This window comes from Galeopterus variegatus, unplaced genomic scaffold, assembly GCF_000696425.1.
Source record: "Galeopterus variegatus unplaced genomic scaffold, G_variegatus-3.0.2 Scaffold771, whole genome shotgun sequence".
NCBI classification, from domain to species: domain Eukaryota; kingdom Metazoa; phylum Chordata; class Mammalia; order Dermoptera; family Cynocephalidae; genus Galeopterus; species Galeopterus variegatus.
Genome location: NW_007726882.1, coordinates 12,539 through 26,290, shown reverse-complemented (window position 1 = coordinate 26,290; position 13,752 = coordinate 12,539). Strand labels below are relative to the sequence as shown.

At 40.1% G+C, this 13,752-nt stretch overlaps 1 long non-coding RNA gene across 1 annotated transcript in view; it reads left to right on the top strand.

The window, feature by feature from the left end:
* LOC103590119 overlaps positions 1–10,758 on the top strand; it is a 46,108-nt gene extending 35,350 nt beyond the window's left edge. The window contains exons 2-3 of the long non-coding RNA XR_550443.1: positions 2,361–2,523; positions 10,684–10,758. This is a non-coding gene — a long non-coding RNA (uncharacterized LOC103590119). The remainder of the gene's footprint in view (positions 1–2,360; positions 2,524–10,683) is intronic.
* The last annotated feature ends 2,994 nt before the right edge of the window (positions 10,759–13,752 follow it).

Below are 13,752 nucleotides of genomic sequence, written 5' to 3'. Positions count from 1 at the left end.
CAGAAAGTGGCAGGTTGCCGGTGGGTATGAGCAGATCACGTGGCGAGAGGAAGCAAGCAAGAGAGAGAGAAGGTGCCAGGGTCTTTTTAAGTAATGAGGTCTCGTGGGAACTAATAGAGCAAGAACTCACTCATTAATCCCCCCTCCCCCTGGGAGAGCATTAATCCATTCATGAGGGATCCACCCCCATGACTCAATCAGTTTCCAACACTGCCACATTGGAGATCAAATTTCCACATGAGTTTTGGAGGCGACAACACATCCAAACTCCATCAAATAGTATTCATCTTCACTTCTTTGATAAACTTTTGGTGCTTGGTTCAAATATAAACTCAACCCTCATAAACCCTGAATTCCCTTAAGAGCTTAGTTACATATTAAAACTATTTTTTCATGATATTGACAACACCAGGTCAAGGGTTTGGATACCTGTACTGGCAAGCCACCCAAAAAACCACTCTTTTAAAATTTAATTATTAATTTTTCTTTCCAAGTACTCAAATGCCTGATGGTCAGCAAAACTTTCCGAGTACTTTTTAAAGCTTTTAGAAATCTAATAAATAGATAGATATAATGAATTCCACATTCCAGTACTGTTCATGGATATAGAGAAATGTTTTATAACTTTCTACTTAAAATCAAATCTATCATGCATCATAAATTGGAATCACGAAGTTAATCTGTCAGATTCTCTATTATGTCAGAAATCGTTTAATCACCAGAAAGCGTAATAACTTCGTATAGCATACATTATACGAAGTTATACGATTTTTTCCTTTTTGTCTTTTTTTGTGACCGGTAATGGGATCGCAACCCTCGGTGTCGCGCCTGTACCATGACCGGCAACGGGATCGCAACCCTTGGTGTCGTGCCCGCACCGCGCTCAACCAGTGAGCGGACTGGTCTCTATATGGGATCCGAACCCTCGGCGGGAGCGCCGCCACACTTCCAAGCGCCGCACTCTACCAAGTGCGCCACCGGGCCAGCCCTGAAGACTCTTTTATGCAGAAATGAATTCCTTTACTAACTATAAAACTTTGTTATTAAATAAAGCACATCCTCTGAAGACCTTCCCTGGGCTATCTTTATTAGCTGGTTTGAATTATTGTATATATTAGAAAACATTTTTAAAAATTGAACTTGAGTAGATCCTGATAGCTCTTCATTAATCCATCTTCTTATCTCCAGTTACTCTGAATCAGATTTTTAGAATTTTATAATTTGATATTTCCTTCTTTTATTTGTGAAAAGAGAAATATGAAACCACGTGGTCACAGGAAACATTTTTACCTAAATTCTAAGTACTTGCAAAAAGTCTAGTGAGGAATTTCTCTTTATTCTTGAATTAATGGTTTTAGTTGTGCATCTGATGATTCTCTGGCCTTATTCTTAGCTTTTCATCAGATGCTATTGCTGCCTATCATAAAAAGGGAAGTAGTTTCTTTTCTTTTTTTTCTTTTGCTTTTTGGTGGCTGGCCACTACAGGGATCTGAATCCTTGACCTTTTTGTTATCAGCACCATGCTCTGACCAACTGAGCTTACTTGCTAGCCAGGGAAGTAGGTTATTAAATAGAAGATCTAACAGTCCTAAGTATTCATTAAGACCATTTCCTTTTTTTTTTTTTTTTTTTGTCTTTTTGTCTTTTTTTCGTGACCGGCAACGGATCGCAACCCTCAGTGTCGTGCCCGTACCGGACCGGGACCGGCAACGGGATTGCAACCCTTGGTGTTGCCCCCGCTCCTTGCTCAGCCAGTGAGCGGCCAGTCTGTATGTGGGATCCGAACCCTCAGCGGGAGCGCCGCCGCGCTTCCCAAGCGGCGCACTGTAGCAGTGCGCCACCAGGCCGGCCCTGACCTTTTCCGTTTTTAATCAAGAACAGAAAACAGCCCTTTGAGAGGACATTTCCAGTAGTTCAAACCTAGATGTTTGTAGTCACAGAATCTCTGCAGACTGTTGCCTACAAATGGACATTATTTCCTGCATAGAAAAATCCTAATTTTAACCCAATTAATTATACATGTTTGAGACCTTTCTTTAAAAAAAAGTTTATTTTCAAAATGGAAGTGGGGGAGTATATGGTTTAACAAATAAAAACACTATTACTATTTATTTAGCAATCCTGTAGTACAAATAGTTTCTTGGGTTTTGTTGCTGAGTACATTTTCAGTAAGAACTAAAGCAAATAGAGAGGAATTGGGAAACCTAACAACAAAAAGAGGAGAGATGTCCCATTGGAGAAAATGGAAAGAAAGAATGCAGTTTAAACTTACCCTTAGCTTTGGGAGATTTATTATCCCAGAACAGGTAAGTGGTCATATTTGTCTTCAATAAGCTCAATTATTATTATTTTTTTTTCAGATTGATGATTACCCAGAATTTTTGAGTTCACCAGATAGAGATGTCAACCAACACATTCGTATCATCTATTCTTCAACTGTTTTGAAAAAAGAGTGTGAAAAGCCAAAAGGTGTCAGGAAGTTTCTATTTCCATTTCATCATGCCAATGCTAACAACAAAAAACGTATGTAATATATTTCTTGAAATAGCATAAGAAAAGAGAAGTTTCCTTTTGTGATAAAAAAAAAAAGACAATGTTCTTTACATTGAAGGTGAGCTGGCCAATTCATTACCAGCAGCACAAGGGCTGGGCACAGTTTGCCATGAACAAGGGTATGTTGACAGGAAGGGAAGAAAGGAAGGAAGAAAGGAACAAGGAAAAGAAAGAAATAACTGTGTTCACTAAATATTGGTTTAAAAAGAAGAATGAATTCAAATTTGGATTCCATTTTGTCCGTTCTTGTTTAATTTTAATAATATTAACATCCACAGATTTTAATGAAAAACCTGGTGAAGAAGTACAGGGGGTAGCATTGGAAGGTACAAGTGGAAGGATTGTGAACCTGGCTTTAGGATACCCCCTGATGGTCATCTCTGTAAGCCTTGAGCTTCCCACCAGCGAGGGAGCCATAGGTTCTGCCCCAATAATTATGGTTTATTATGTTTATTAACAACATTAGTTCTTTATTTAAAAATATTTGTTGTAAAATTTTCCACTATCAAAGAAAACCAGAGCTGTCTAGTAGTTAAGGTGGTAAAAAGAGATTTTATTCAGGACTATTGCAATAGGAGAAAAAAGATCTCAGTGTAGAACTGGGCTCAATTCTGAATACAGCATGGATAAGTGGGAATTTATAGCCAAGGAGCAGGGCAGGGTTAGCAGACAGAAAATTACTAAGAAGAAACATCAGGGGTAATGGGGGATTCTAGCTAAATTGATCTAACAGTATTCTTGCTGAAGGCAGGCCTGGGTGATCAGACATCCCTTGGAGATGGTGGAGGATGAGGAACCCAATTAGACATAGAAAGTGATCATAAATGGAGGATGGGAGATTCTGGCTAACAAACTTGGCAGGAGTTTTGCTAAAATTGGACAATGCAAAGAGGAGTATGGAAATCCAAAAAATGAGGCCTAGTTGAAAAGTTCAGAGCAGAGTTTGGTCAAGGAAAGTATCTTTGTCACCACCCAAGGACTGTGATACACACCTAGATAAAAAGTGAAAAATCACCTTTAGATCTTGTTCTTAGAGAACTCAGCATATGATGCACGTGATTCTCCTACTGTGTCCGAGGAGATCTAGAAGATCCAAAGTAGGATGGGGAGAGAAGGGGAGGATAAGGAGTCAGGACTTCTGGCACTCACCTGGCCCAACCAGAACTACTCGGTCTCCATGTTTCACATTTTGGGCTTTTCCTAAGCTTTTCCAGGGAAGAAGTTTTAAAAATCCAAGGACAAATAGATAAAAATAGAATATAATATATAGTTCAGTAATACACTGTTTATTTTCATGGTCTTGTTTTATATATACATATTGTGATACAATAATATATATTTGGTCTTTGTCCCTAGATCCTGCCACAGAGCTTCTAAAACCCTTGTAATTTCCCTAGTGATGGGGTGATAGGAACACTGTTTGTTATTCGTAACAAGCTCCTCTCAATCATAACTGAGTTTTTGCTAATTAACTTGGTGAGCCTCTAGATAGCTTCAGGATGGGGGATGGTTGCCAGAGGAGCCAACTGTGTGATTAGAGAGTAGGCATTTTCAGTCCTCCCCAGCCTCCATCCCCAATCCTGACCTCCAGGGAGAGGAGAGGGGCTTTAGGTTGAGTTAATCACCAACGGACAATTTAATCAATCATGTCTACCTAATGAAAACTCCATAAAAATTCCTAAATAGCAGGGTTTGGAGAGTTCCGTGGTTGGTGAGCATGTCAAGTTTCTGGGAGGGTGGTGTACAGGGAGACAGCATGGAGGCTCTGTGCCCCTTCCCCAATACCTTGCTTTATGCACCTCTTCCATTTAGCTGTTCTTGAGTTGTATCCTTTATAATAAACTGGTAATAGTAAGCAAAGCACTTTCTTGTTCTGTGAGCTGTTTTTGCAAATTATTGTACCTGAGGAAGGGATTGTGGTATACAAGAGGAAAGACTTTATCTCCACCTTCTTAGGTTCTGTGGCTGGGCCTGAGGATTAAACTGACAAAAGGCAGATTAAGAGGAGAAAAGCATACAAATTTTATTTGATGTTAACATTTTTACATGGCATGGGATTTGATGTTAACATTTTTACATACATGTTTTATTTGATGTTAACATTTTTACATACATCTTCATAGAAGAGAAATGAAGACCCACAGAAGCAGAGAGGCCTGAGGGCTTATATACCATTTCAACAAAGAATGATACATTGTGGAGACATGACAAGACAAAGGCAAAGTGGTTTGGGCTAGGGGTGGTAGACTGTGGGAAAGTGACTGGGAAATATACGGGGGAACTAATGGAAGATAAGGGTTATTTTATTTTAGTAAGTTTATACAGATTCATCTCAGTGTCAACTCCCTGTCTTTGGTGATAAGAATGTTCTCTTCTTCTTGGTCATGGTAGGTCACCTTTCTCACAAGAAATTTATGCCTTTCTTTAAGGTCAGAGAGCCCTTCCTGAATCTACTGTTTCTCAAGTGCCTTCAGCTCAAAGTAACCAACCTGCTGAAGTGGCATATTTTGGGGTGACCTTCAAGGGAACCCCTGATTTATAGCTGGTTGGTCAGAAGTATAGGTGGAAACCTGCGAGTTGTGATTGGTGGTGACTGGCATCTGAAGTGGGGGCAGTCTTGTGGGACTGAGCCCTTAGTCTACAGGGTTTGTGCTAACTCCAGGCAGTTAATGTTAGAACTGAATTGTAGGGCACCCAGTTGGTGTCTGGAGAATTGGTTTTGGGTGGGGGAAAAAAACCCACACATTTGGTGTCAGAACCATTGTGATTAAAAGCAGTTCAGATATATTTATGTAGATATAGATGTATAGATATGAGCCCTTTAAGGTATTTATCTCTTTAATTGGGAGTTGGTGAAAAGCAGATAAGAAAAGCACTGACTTTGGGTTGGGCTAAGCCCATGTTTGAGTCCTGACTTTCACATTTCCTGGCTGCGTGATGTCCTTAACCTTTGTGAGCCTCAATTTCCTCATCTCTATTACGCTTCACAGAATTGTTGTATTACATGAAATAATGTAGGCAGGACTGGGCACACAGCTGGGGTGACTGACTTCATGGAGTCACCAGTTAAGATCACATCCTTAGTGTAGGAGGGGAAGGAAGAATGAAGGTCCAGTGGCTCCTGGGTGGGTCTTTCTACTTCTGGCGTCCAGCCGCTGTAGCTAGACCAGCCCATAGCAACCTACTCACTGTTCACTGGACTTCACGCAAAGTCAGACTCAGGTCCTCTTAGAGTATTGAATAGAAGCAAAGTGTGTGAAAATGGTGTTTGTACACTTCCATGACAAGTACCTTTCCACACTGCCACATTATGACATGGAAACTGTTTGTAGAAGTTGTAATTATCAGGTTTATTAATTCCCTGGTTGCTCACCAGGTCTCTTGTCACACTAATTAGGATATCTAACTGGTGTTGGTTGCCTTAAATACATATTTATCCTTGTCCACAAGCATAATTATTCTTGGCTTTTAAAAAACACGTATAGGAAGATAAAAACATACATTAAAAGAATGTAGTAAAACAGGTAGAAGTTTTATGAAATTTAAATTCCTAGAAACTGTGCAAATGATGTTAAAAGCAGTGAAGGGTTTATCTTGTGTTCTTGCACGTGAATGTTCATAGAATTAAACCTTCCCCCCATGTGTTCTTTCCTCTCAGCCCTAAAGGTATCTGACAATTTTGTGGGGGGCTTTTGAAAACACAAACCTGCCACTATCACAAGAAGCCACAGCACATGTTACAGAATGAAAAACATCCCCCCTGTCCAGCATGCCAACAGTGCTCAATATCTTCTCTTCTCTTTCAAGTCGCTTGTTCCCTGGATTACATATTGCAGTATACATAGGACCCCAGTGGTTCACCTCCTAGACATTCTGGAATTTGTGGTCCTGAAGCAAGAGATAAGCTCAAACCTGTCTGACCTCCATTGATGATAGTTATGACTTAAACCTTTAATGTTAACAATGATGATCTCTTGCCTAGAGAGGCAGCATGCACCAGCTACTGATCATTTAAATAAAGATAATTATTAGGACTGACTCCAAATCTCTTGGGTGAAAGCCTAGGGAATATTTTTGTCATGTGGCAAAGGTGCTCATGCTCCAATCAACTCGATCATCTGAACAAAGGAAGCTGAAAACTGCAAATCATTGATAGCAAAAATAGTTTATATCATCATACTTTTAATAGATCCCTAATTAGGCCCAACTTTGCTGGAGATATAAGGAAAAATAACCTTTCTCTCCATTATACATGTGTCCTTATATGGGCCGCAGTTAGCACTTTGAATTGTACTTTTTACATTTAGATGAAGGAGGATAGCTGTGAACTCTAAATGAACAGAAGAGTGACAGCAGTGATGTGTCTGGGTGCTAAAGCTTGAACGGACTGGGTTGTTAACCACTTGGTTTCAGGTACATTCTAGCACAGCACTATCCAGTAGAACTTTCTGTAATAACGAGACATTCTATATCTAGTCTAATTATGTCTGATACAGGAGCCATTGGCCACCTGTGGCCATTGAACACATGAAATGTGGCTAGTGCTATTAAGTAACTGAATTTTAATTTAAATTAAATTAAATAGCCACAGGTGGCTAGTAGCTACTAAATATTCAGTAAGCTCTGGAATCATAGAAATGCTTTTAAGGCTTTAGTGGTATATTTTGAAATATTGGCATGAGGTGAAATAGACCAATCTTCAAAGCAGAATAAAACATAATTTAATGAAATGTAAACTGAACCAAAGTTTTATACGTATTAAAAAAATTATTTTTAAACATAAAACCTAGACATTTTCTAAAACCAATGATATGGCATAAAACTAAAACAGCAAGGTGCTGATGAGTCTCTCAGGCATAGCGGATAGTTTTTATACGCGGAAGTTTGATGGTCTTCCCCAGGAACAAGACTTTGACAAATATAATAGAACCTCTTGCAATTGAGAAAGCACATGCATTATTTTTGTAGTGTCCCTTCCAAAAGAGGTTCCTCAGCTGGCCAGCTCTACTGAACATTCCATCAGATATGCACTGTTCTAAATGACTGAAGGACTTCATATCTAAGCCACTGAAGAAGAGTGTAGACTGCTACACGCACACCGGAGAATACAGTGGCAGATGACTCCGTATTCAGGTTCTCTTGTCATTATTACCTTATACCTCCCAGACTCTGGTCAGTGGTGTCCAGGAGAGCGGATATTTCTACCAAGTGTAGAAACACTTCTGAGTGGAGAGCACAGGTGATCCTAGGATTCTCCCCACCATCGTTACAAATTAAAATGTAAGGCTAACACGGAGGTGGGGACATTGGCACTACTGGTGTTTTGTCACAACCTTTTAGTGATCTCACACAGAAAAGAGAGAATTCAAATTAGGTTAGTGAACTTGGATGAAATCAGCTTTAAGAGACAACTTAAAAGTAGGTACAGGATGATTATTTAGGTAGTACCAACTTCCTAATAGATAAGCCTCAGTGATCCCTTCCCAATTTCCAGCATGCCAGCAGTGATGTGCTCTGTATTTCCTGTCCTCTTCCAAGCTGCTTGTTCCCTGGGTTAGATATTGCTATATTCCCAGCACCCAGGGGTGCACCTTTTAGACATTCTGGAATATGTGGTCCTGAAGTAAGAGATAAGCTCAAACTTGACTGATCTATGGGTAATAAATGCTAATATGTCCTCTTAATTCCAGCAATAATTAAAGGCATTATTTGTGTCACATTTAGTACCAACATTTGTAAAATGCCTACTGTTAGAAGTGACTGTGATGACTGGGGTCTTATAGGGCCTTAGCTTGCAAAGAGAAAAAACTGATTCTGCCTATCTTAATGTCAAGGGAAATTTGTTGGAAAGATTTTGGAGTTTCTTAGGGAATCAAAAGGTAAATAGAAGAGTCAAACAGTGGAAGACCAAAAACCCAGGGCCTATTTCAGGGGCTGAGCAGCCTGAAACCTTCTAGGGGCCTGCCAGCTTCAAAGGCTCCTAACTCTGTCTCTCAGGTCCAAATGTCACAACTCCATGGGAAGACACTGATCAGCCCAGCTTGAGTCACAGGCCCACCTCCAGACTAGTCAGCTATGGCTAGGACAGGCATGGATTCAGGTTTTGTGACGACTCATACAATTTGGAAAGCCTACCTTAAAAGAAAAGAGTTAAAACCCCCAATACAATGGCTGCAGGTCTCCAAAGAAACCTGGATGGAAGAAATCACAAAGTGCCTACAGCCACTCCTAAGAGGAGATGTGAGACAGAAGGAAAATTGAAGTGGGAAGAGCCTGTGGTCTCAAGTGATTGTGGTTGAAATGTCTTCTCTTTGCATATTTTATAAAAACATCTGGCCACATGAACATTGTTAAGGCCTCTCTTAAGACTTTGGAAGGAATTCATACAAGTGAGGGGCACTGACGCATAAGCATCATTCATTTCATGGGAGGAGAAATTTGTTTGCTTTTTAAAGATGGGTGCCCCCACAGTAACTGTAGAAAGAGGACAGTTCTTCAAAAAAGGGAGGTGCTGAGAAGACAAAACAACAGATGACCAATGGTTTAGTCCCTTCCTGATGCTATCACAAAATACTTTTGACTGAGTAATTAATTGATAAACAGCAGCATTTATTGCTCACAGTGAAGGAGGAGGCTGGAAAGTTCAAGATCAAGGCACCAGCAGATTCAGTGTCTGGTGAGGACTTGCTCTCTGCTTCAAAGATGGTACCTTCTTGCTGCGTTCTCCGATGGTGGAAGGACCAACGCTGTGTCCTCACATGTCAAATGGGGTGGAAGGGATAGGGTGGTCCCTTCAACCTTTTTTATAAGGCACAATTCCCTGAGGTCTCTGCCCTCATGACTTAATCACTTCCTAAAATGCCCCATCTCTTAATACTATCACATTGAGTATTGGGTTCCAACATGGAGATTTTAGGGGGACACACACATTCAGATCATAGCAACCACTACACCTTGACTCTTGTAACAGTCACCTGTTGCAGCTGCAGCTTCCCCAAGAATGCTTTTGTTTATCAGTCTTTTTGCCTCAAATCCCTAAGTGGTCTCTGATTTTGACAAACTATGCTGGACGTCAAGGGAGCTGTGTTGACCTCTTATACCTAGACCAGAGCAAGCCATAATGGCCCATACGTTCTATGTCTCTATAGACTCCACCCCGCATCACCTTCGGCCCTCTAGAACAAGGGAGTTCTGTCTCCCAGATGTGGAGGTGTCTTGGTCTCCTCTCAGACACACAAAAGTGAGAGAAAAGAGCTGCATAGAGCAGTTCAAAAGAAAATGGTCAAACTCAGTGAAAGTACACTTAAGATTTTGCATATCATTTCATGTAAATTCTACCTAAAAAAAATAAGTTGAAAAAATACAGGGAGGAGGAAAGGAAAGCAAGCAAGCCAAGGAAGGAAACGGCTAAGAGAGCCAGGAAGTCCCTAAAAGGGATTCTCTGTGGGAATGAGGGCTTTCCGTCTTTGTCTTTCCCTCTCTTGCCCTGTGGATGGCTTGTGCATGCCCAACTCATAATTCTTCTGCAGCTGGGAGGAGGCTGGATGGGGAACGCTGTTTCCACTGGAGGTTAGGATGTGTAGCTAATACTGACCTCTTGCAGTAGCTTATGGGAATGTAGATTTGGTTCTTGTCCAGAATACTTATTAGTCACTGTTATTACTTATTCCCCCAAATAAACAAACAAAATGCACTTATGTAAGGGGAGGATATGCCAGTTTTCTTGACGTAAGTTATGACTGGTTCTTTGATTTTTACTTTATATTAAGCTAAATTTTATTGCACACCTACTCTGTCAAGGGTCACACGAGTCCTTTTTATTCACATTATCTCATTTTCATTCACAAAATTATCATCCTCATTTTTACAAATTAAGATTCTGAGGCCAGAGCAATAAAGTAACTTGTAAAGTCCACACAGGTGGTTATTGGAAGAGTCTGAACGTGATCACGTTTTAATGTCAAAGCCAGAGTTTTTTTTGCTCCATTGTGCTACCCAGATTATAATTTTGGACTTGCAAGTTTTTGTGAGAATTTATTAACAGTCATCAGATCAGTACATGTGAATAGGTCGTCTTCATAAATGCAGTCAAATTATTTAATTAATGACTAAATAACTTTTTTTTTTAAGTCAAGGAAGAGAATAATGGTCCTGTCTTTCGAAGAGGCAAAGAGCCTAGAAGTCTGAGTGAATCCTCTCTCAGGTGAGATTGCTGCTTGCAGTATGTGTTTAACTAGCCGACCAGACTAATTTTACACTGCAGTTTGTTTTTCTTAATGCTTTTCTTCTACTAACAGCTTTGTACTGAGTTCTGTTTATCTCATATATGCAATAATGAAAGGTACCTTGAGAGAACTTTCTCCTAAATTGAAATCCAGTTAGTTAAATACTAAAGTATAATTTTTCTCATTTCAATTGAATACATAAAGTCACAATATGAATAATTGATTAAAATTGAGTTAAAAAAAACAATTTATTGAGCTCTCGTTCTGTGCAGGGCACTAAGTTGGGCCCTATAATGGATTTACAAAGATGAGTAAGGTGTAATTCCTATCCTTGAGAAGCTGATTCTAACCAGATATATAACACTTGCATAGATAAAGATAATACAAAGCACTCACACTAAGTGTCCTAAATGAGTTCGAGCAATTTGTCAAAGAGATGTAAAGAGGAGTAAGATTATATTCAGTTGTGGGGAGAAGTCAAGATGCCAGATAACAGTTGGTAATGGAGATGTGGGGTGTTGCAGATGGAGGGAATAGTGGAAGGAGAGGCAGGAAAAATGGAACATGTATTAGGAACAGTAAGCAGTACAGTGTGATTTAAAACTAAAGCTGAAAGTGAAATTGGGCCCGTACTTTGGAGGGTCTTAAAAGTCCAGGCGAAGACTTTACATTTTATTTCACAGAATGAAATAACTATTGAAAGTTGTCAGCAGAAGAATGTTATCATAAAAATCATTAATACAGAAAGATAATCTCACAATTGTGCTTAAATTGGATCGAAGTGGGGAGAGACCAAAGATTGGTGGGAAGTAATGAGAATCTAGACTAGTGATAGCAAGAATAAAGGAAAAGGGATGGATAGAAGAGATTTCAGAGGCAGAATCCACAAGGCTGGCAATTAACTGAAAATGGGAGAGATGGAGAAAGAAAGCACTATGGTTTCAAGCTGGGGTGACTGAATGGTGATGGTCTTCAAAGAAATAAGGATGCCAGGAGGGATCAGGCCGAGTACTAGTTTAGACAGGTTAAGCTTAAGGTCCTGGTGGGCCTCATCTGGAGGAGAAGTTCACCTGGCAGTTGAAATTTCAGTCTGGAAGGTAGGAGAGAAGTATGGGTGTAAACTTAAAAAGGAGTTTTCTAACTTGCATAACTTGAAGTACTGTACTATTACACACTTTTAGTACCTAGACATTAGAAAGAGGAGGGGAGCATAGGATTCTAAGAGCTGCCAGTCGAGGGATGAATGGGCATGGGGAAAATTAATGTGAGTTGGGGCCTGGAAAGACAGCTCATGGGAAGTGGGAAATATCCAAGGTAGGAAAGCATTGCACAGTACCGTACAGGAAAAGTGAACTCCTGATTGGGGAGTATTCTCAAACCTGTGCTGTACACGCTGTATTGCTTAGGTTGCTGGGGAGCAGCCTTTTCTCACCACACATTCTCTTATTCTCACCTTTCTCAGTGTTTGAACAAGAGGACATACAAAGTCTCTTCTAAACCTAAATTTCGTTATGATGACTTCCTTTCTCAACACCCCTCCCCCCGAAAAATTGGTTTAGGAAGTTTTTTTTTTTCTTACTGGGAGCACATTAGCAATTTGCTTTATAAAACTTTAACCTTACAACCAATTATTCTGGACAACAAAACTGGTGGAAAGTTGGCTACGGTAACTACAGTACTTTTCTTAAAGGTTTTTAAATTAGAGTTTAAGGAGTTAGCTTTAAAAATGTCTCTTGTCCTGTCAGAATTCTCAAGGCTTTGGAGGCTCTGGCTATAAGAAGCTAGAACATCAGAAAAGCTTACCGGCTAAGACAGGATTTACTAGTAAGTGTTCTCTTTAGCATTGCAAACCATAGCTCTAAACGCATATCGAGACCCCTCTGTGATGCTGGTATTGGAAAAGGGACAAGTAGCCTGTGCAGGTGAACTCCTTCCCCCAGGGTTTCTCCATGGGGTGCTGTTGGCATTTGTGGTCATGCAGAATGGTCCCGCGCATTGAGGGACTTGAGCTTCCCTGGCTCTTGTCTGCTAAATGCCAGTAATGCTCCCTATTTCTTGTAGCAGTTAAAACTACTGCCACGCATTTCCTTAGATCCACCGAAAGTTGCAATGGACCACTCCTGCTGGTTCCACCTCTCAACAGACTTGTCAGGTGGTCAAGTTTGTTTGTGTTTCCCCCATTCTGTGCTCTTCCTCCCTTCTCTGTGCAGTCCTCCCTCTAGCCTTCCTTAGTAAGTATGCTTGCTGTTCCTATAAAATTTTGTGCTTGGGTTTTTATTGACACCATAGTGTGATAATTTAATAATACACTTAAAATTGTTACCCCCTTAGTGGGATTTTCATTTTAACAGGCATCAAAGCCAGAAGCTCCAGTAAAGAAGCTTTATTAATAGAATTTGGTTTTTAACAGCCTTATTGAGGAATAACTGACATACAATAAGCTGTACATATACATCTTATCATGTATGTGCACCTATGAAACCATCACCACAGTGTCTATCACATCCTCCCTATAATGTAGCCGGGAAACTTTTTCAAGGCAGTAAACTAGGGCGATCATTAGGTCTCACCTTGATTATTTCCCACCTCTCAGGGCTCACTGTCTTTTGTGGCCTGATGTCTCATGTCTTGAAAGCTATTTTTGAATATAGTTTGTCCAGTTTTTGTTGTTTCAGGTGGGAGGGTATATCTGGTCCCTATAACCCCATCTTGTTTGGAAACAGAAGAAAACTAGTAGAATTTTAAGCTTACACCAGCATATATGGGAGAGGGTTTAGATTAGTATCACATCCTTCCTGGAGCCAGTGATGGTTCTGGAATTTCCATAAAAGGGGGTCTTTGGGGTAGCAATAGGAGAGATTAAGGAACTCATTTACTTAGACCATATTCTCATTTGGCTTGAAACTTTTTCCTTTAGCAGGCACAAATACATTATTTTTATGTAGCATATATATTTATTCGCGGTGGCTCCCTT